Below are 6,851 nucleotides of genomic sequence, written 5' to 3'. Positions count from 1 at the left end.
GAAACATGATTGTGGCACATTAGTAAAGTGCGGAATAGAAATAAGTAAAGAAATCAATAAATTGACATTTTTCCACACTGTAACAAAGCCCTGTGAAATCCACTGTTTCACAGTAATGTACTGTATCATCAATCAAACTTACAGTAGTCCAAGAGTTACTGTGAGAACCACAGGAATGAAACTGCACATATTCAATAACAGATTACATAAAATAACAACAATTTACTATAATTTTTTTTACAATAAGCTACTTGTCAGTTAATTACTGTGAATTTTACATAAAATAAAGTCTATAAACTTTTGCATTTCTTAAGTTACAAAGCGCTTTGCAGGAGAATACAAAGATAAAAACATTGAAAAAATCCCTGAAATGGGGACAGACATTCGGGACAAAAAAAAGAAGATGCCAAAAGAAGCCGTACACAGAAATACAAGTTTACAAAAAACTGAGATTGAAGAGGAAGTCACTGATGCGGAGGTTTGTTGCAGGACCTGGAGGACAGGACAGTGCGGGGACACAGCGGAAAAGCTTAGAGTCAGCTTCAAAGAGGACATATTGAGGGTTGTGTGACGCAGCTGAGGAGGTGCAGTGAGATCACTATGACTCTTTACTGAGTGCTTAAACCTCCATAAGAACACTGAAATGATAAACAGAAGCAGTATATGTGACCAGTGAAATGCTGCAACCTCTGGGTGCATTCAATGACACTATTAGACTATAGGAATAATGTGTTGTGTGTTGGTGTGCACAGACAACATACGATTCAACTCAACACATCTAATGAGAAACCTTCTGTTAGCAGAAGATTTAGAGGTCATTTTAGTTCATAACATTTTGTTCTCACATTTCCCTTCCACTAAACGCGACTATTTTCATGCCAAAAAGAAAGTTGATGTGTCCTCCACGATTTTATTCACCGGGGACAACAATTATTTTTGAAACATCTCTACGGATCATTAAATCTCTCTGCTGGAACTGAGAGTCATCTTATTCATTTTGCTGTCAGGATTTCTACACCGGTTCGGAGGAATCTTCATCATTTCAGAGCCGACTGGCTGATGTGTCGTCAGTAAAAAACCATCAGTTCGAATCGACACAATATCCCTAAATCATCTGTAAATGGGGACTTCTGATTCTTGTCGTTCCCTGATGGAGCTGTAAAGTGAGGTCTCGAAACCACAGCTCAGCTCTGCAGAGTCTGCCGGCCTCCCTCGGTGAACTGAACAGGCCAGAGGAGGCAGCAGGTGTGAACATTTCCTTCCACCCACAGATCTGGCACAGATTCTATCCGAGTGGGGTCCTTTTCAGGGAAGACTACACACAAATATGATCTTTTCTGAACACTCTCGTTGGCAGATTCACTTCCAGGTAAAGTTCTGTGAATTCCAGCTGCTTCATGACATCAGTTCATTTTTTTTATCTTTGTTCAAAAGTCCCATTTAGGTTTTTTGCTTTCTGTGCCTGAGGAGAAATCTAACAAATGCACATTACACGAATCTGCTTCTAAACACAGTGAGTTGCAGTACCACACACACACTCAGAAAATGATTAAAATGCCTGGAATTACTAGCCTGCTTTTATTTTGAAGGATTAATAGCTCTTGCTTACTAGCATACATGTACAGCACATACAGCATATAATATACACACGCTGCTGTATTTATGGTAGGCAGCAGCTGCTGTTTTGCACATCCTAAATCTTCATAATTCAATGTACAGATTTTATTGTCTTAGCTGCCATTTTCTTTATTTCTCTATTCATTATTTTATTCTCTAAATGGTTTGTGAACACTGAAATGTATTTACCATATATTTATTTTACTGTCAGACACATAAAGTGAGCTGGAGCTGACTTGGTTTTACATCCTATTTCAGTTCACTCAGCTCACCACAAGATGGCGCTAAAGAGCTGGAAATGTTTCTCCTCCTTGTTTGAGCTTATGTGGTGGATTTTATCATAGATTTGACATATTTCTATTATGTTATATATATATTATCATATACACACATATACATATGTAGATACATAAATAAATAAAATTGTTCAATTGTCACATTTTAAAGGGCAAGGATTATGGCACCACTTGTGAATAATATGAGACTTAACGCATCCATTAGTACCAACCAAGTCATGTTAGCATGTTGGGAAGGAAGCTAAACAATGCTCCAAAGTTAGGCTACATTTTTGAGATGGAAAACCTGGAATGGCCATTTTCTAAGGGTTCTCTTGACCTCTGACCTCAAGATATCTGAATGAAAATGGGTTCTAAGAGTACTCACAAGTCTCCCCTTTGCAGACATGCTCACTTTATGCTAATCCCATGAAGTTGGGGCAACTCAACCTCCCCCAACAATAATTAAGGGCTCACTTGTTGAGACAGTTGAGTGTTACGAGTATCTGGGAACTGTGACTTCAATACATCTGCTATCTGCAAACAGGGCCTCAGACACTTCAGTTCCTGCGCACACTGAATAGATGCTAATGATGACTATTTTATAAATCTTTTATCGAGTCCAACTTTTTGTTGTATTTCTCTCACATTGTTAAAGTAGGGAGCAACATAATCAGCAGTGTTTTTATATTTATAAAGCTCTGACCACCCATCTCCCTTCTGGGTGGAGATACAGGTCTCCAACAGGTTTAAATGTTCCTTTGCTCCAAGGGCAATACATGTCCTGCATTGACCAGAGCAGCACTTTATGATGGCTACTTTTCCAATTGTTTGAGTACTTCGAACAATGGTTGTGATTAATGTCCCATACACCCTTGTATGTTGTGTTTTTTGGCCTTCTACTGCAAATCCAATCTCCCCCTCGAGGGACAATAAAGACTGAACTGATTGAACTGAGCAGTTTTTTTGCATGTGGTAGAAATATCTTATTTTCTCATTGTGTATTTGAATATTTCTGTACACTGGGGTCCATAAACAGTGTTGGAATAACATAAATTAGGAATGACTGGAAAGCTGAGACACATAATTCATACCATCCCTGCATAAGTCACTCCCCCACGCCTCTTCATGGCTCCAGTTTCTTGAGTACTGATCAATGTTGAAAAGTCTGAAACACTCTTGCACACTGAACGTCTGCACTGTTTCTTACCGTATGTGTTCTTAAACTGATGCCATGTCACTAATAAAGATTTTCTCACGGAGGAAAACACATTATGTCTCACACTTGCCATGTGCCAGCTGGGTTGGCGGTTTGATCCCCGGTCCTCCTCGGGTCCAGACTCTGAAGCTCAGGTAGCTCCAGGCCGCCGCCTTGCTGCCATCGCTGTGTGAGTGAGTGTATGGGTGAACGAGAGCCTTTTCCACTCAGGTACACTGTAAAAACTGTCTGTTTTTAAAGGCATTTTAAAGGAATTTATATGGAATAGAGTAGTTTTTTGTAAATTGCAGAGAAAACTAACGCCATGTCTCATGGTAAAAACGTTTTTATACAGCATTCACATGGCAATTTCAGGTAGCAAAATAGTTTCTTTACTCAGTAAAATATGGAATAAAACTAACTTTAACTGTAAAATCAACAGTACTAATATAATTTTTAGTAACAAGTAGAAAAAAGTGTCTTAATGTATTCTACTTATGATAAGAGTGTTGGGCCAGTACTGTAAATAAAAAAATTACAGGTAAAGGACAGCACTATGCATGGGCGCAGTCGTGTTTGCCGTACAGTTCGTGAACTATGAGCTTTGTAAGAAACAAAAACAGGATTATCGACTGGATTCATGATAGTAAAGCCATGAAGAATTGCAATCATCAAAGCTCTGCCGAGGGTGGCTGGTTAAATAAAAATGCATGGCTCTTATAATTTACTTGTTCACACCACATTTTCCACATTCCCTCCCCCCCCCCGCGCCCCCCCCCCCCATTGGTGTCTGCTGTTCCTCGTTTTTCGCTCTCGCTCCTATGTGGCCACGCTGGGGCGGTCGATGTGGCTCGGGAAGAATCATTCAGTGGGGTATCAGCTTTCCAGTGGAGAAGCCAAGTGGGAGGGGCGGCAGACTGCTTTGGGAGTAGACTGGAGCTTCTTTAATGTGGTTGTTGATCTTCGCGATGGGGTGAACCCTTTCTCCGGCGTACGCCTGGGGGAGAGCGCGGCGCGGGGGCACGGCATGTGTGTGTGCGGGCGCTCGTGTTTCTGGACTCGACGATGCAGGTGGCCATTGCTTTCTTTCACAGGTATGTTGCTGTCCAGCTGTCTATGGCGTGCTGTCGAACTTGCTCTCAGGATTAAATTATCGCAGCGTCTATTTATCTTTTTCATTGCGCTTTAGAACTGTTGACTTTTACAAACTCGTTAAAACGGTATGGGAGCGTTGTGTTTCACCCTCATTTCTTTCCATCGCCTCCAGTGGCAGGAGTATCGGCTGCATGTGAGAAGGGGGCCGGCTGGCGCATGCTTGGCCTCGACTTTGAGGGTGAAACGCATGACCACGTGGATGGCTTTGTATCCATTTTTTCTGCTTTCTGAAGACTTAGAACACTAGCCAGAAGGAAGATTCGCGGGCGCCATTGTTGCATCAGCCAAAGAGTGAGTAATTTCACTTGAATCTCTTATTTGGGTGTTGTGTTGTAGATGACATAGACACTGCGAGATAGTGCTGGAAACGTGTGGGTGGGTAAACAGATTGTGATGTGTGAAAGAGAAGAGCATATATGAGATTCATGGAGTGAAGGGGGAACGCAGGAACTATGCGAACGGGTATGTGAGTGGGGGTTTGATTCAGACTGCTATTGTGAATAAACATCATATTTATCTTAATCATATAATATAGATATCTTGGTTATTGTATTTTTCTACTGTGTATTTGATTTTTCTCAATTGGTGTAGATTATTTATGAGTCTTAGATATATATGCGCTGTGTTCTGCATGACATGTATAAAGGTGAATTCTCTAAAATTTAAGATCAAGTGTAGTCTAGTTTCTTCTGGTGGAGAGTCTAGTCCTTGTACCACAGATTTGGGATAGTTGTTATTTGAATTCTTTGGGTTTGGATAGGGATTGGGGTTGAAGTTAGGTATAGTGGCCTTGAATTATATCCATCTCCACAAACTCGTGGTGCACATTAAGGTGTAGCCACAGAAAATTCAGAGTTTGCATGTCTTTCGGAAAGATGAATGTACTGATCGACTTGCGAGGAATCTTATTTTGCTGGATTTATACTGGAGGGAGGTGATCAACACTCAAATCTTGTGGAGCGGTCGCACTGCGCGGTTTATGTGGCATGTCCTAAAGGTTGGCCTCACATATGCTTATTTTTACACTCGTACAGCACCACCTGCTCCTCGGATCAAAGATCGATGATAATGTGAGAAATTGACAGTTGGCTGTGGCCGCGGGGTGTACCTGACACCAGCTTGTAATGCCCAATAGGGCTGGGAACTGTGTTTCTAGTATGTTCCGACTTTGAGCACTTCCTGTTTAGTCTCGTGATCAGCTAGGTGCTAGAGACTGACCAGCTCATTATTTAATTTAATTAGTTAATAATATAGCGGAACAGGAGCTGTCTATGGAATATTCCCGCGTGAGGTGATCGGTGTCCGAAGATCAGTACAGCTTCGAGGCGTCCTTTACTTATGTATGCAGGTGGTCTGCGCACGCGTCCTATCATTACTGTGGCTGGAGACAGCAATCGCGGGTAAGTAACTGATATATCTACATATGCTCTCGGATACAGTGGAGTGTGGATCTATGAATATAAAAGGTCATATTCCTTCCTTGACACTTGTTATAATTCGCTTGAGTATCCTCACTAAATTGGATAAGAATGTGAAAGGTAGAGAGTGATAAAGTAGACTCTACGCACTATACTTTCCACACGGAGAGTCCATTTTTTCTTCAAGTGGTTTTGGTCTTGATAAGAGTTCCTGGGGTTGTTGATTTATACAACAAAGGAATGGGAGTTAGTTTAGTTGGATATAAAGTTGAGTAGTTAGATAATTATATTAGAACAGTTGAGTTTGTTTTAATCCAGCGCGCATCACTGCTAGTGTTAAATTACTTGAGGACAGGTTGAAAGGGATGGTAACGTTTCTAGTAAAAATGTGTGTTTCTTGGAGTCCCTTAAAAGAAAATTGGGTAGTATACATACCGTGATAGATATACACAGCATTGATGGTACCACTGGTTCGGGTGAAGTTCCTTGCTTTCCACACCACCATGGTGGACTTATGTCTAGCAAACGAGTCGACTGAGGTTGGCACAACTGTGTCGGCTAGGGTCCAAATAGCTGAAACTAAAATGATCGAAGGGGACTTGCGACTGTTTAAGACTATTGGGCTTTGTAGAATTGTGGGGGAACATGACTTAGAAAATTGTTATTTTAATATACTTTTTGATATCCTGTTAGTCAGTAATGGTACACTGTAAATAGAGGTTTCAAGTCTTTGAGTGAACCAACATTGTGGGAGTCCTAAGATCATGTTGGTAAAAATATACTGATGGTGAACCTGGCTAACCATATGGTGTATGATTTTTTGTTCAGTTCATTTTTTTCTTGTTGTGCACCCACATACATAATTAATCAAAGAGGGGATTGGGAAGTTGAGCCGATTCCCACACACTCCGTCCGTCCTGCCAGATTGGTGCTCTGTGTACCTTCTGCAAAATCTATGACCTAACCTGGTACAACGGTTCTCAGATTTGATAGGCACTTTGTGCGTAGTAGCTTGTTGGTTTGTGAATAATAGAAGAGCGGTCCGGGATAGACAAAACTATAAATTAAGAAATAGATTGTTCAGTTACATGGCGGTGGCAGTGTTAATATTCCTTTTTTGGAAGGTCATGCTTGTTTTAATCACCCTGGTTGTCCGCGCTGAATCTGGCAGCAGAGCTGAGACTCGAA

Source organism: Morone saxatilis, unplaced genomic scaffold (assembly GCF_004916995.1).
Source record: "Morone saxatilis isolate NCDOM2014 unplaced genomic scaffold, NCSU_SB_2.0 Contig19, whole genome shotgun sequence".
NCBI classification, from domain to species: domain Eukaryota; kingdom Metazoa; phylum Chordata; class Actinopteri; family Moronidae; genus Morone; species Morone saxatilis.
The sequence above is the reverse complement of the archived record's forward strand: the minus strand, read 5'-3'. Positions refer to the sequence as shown.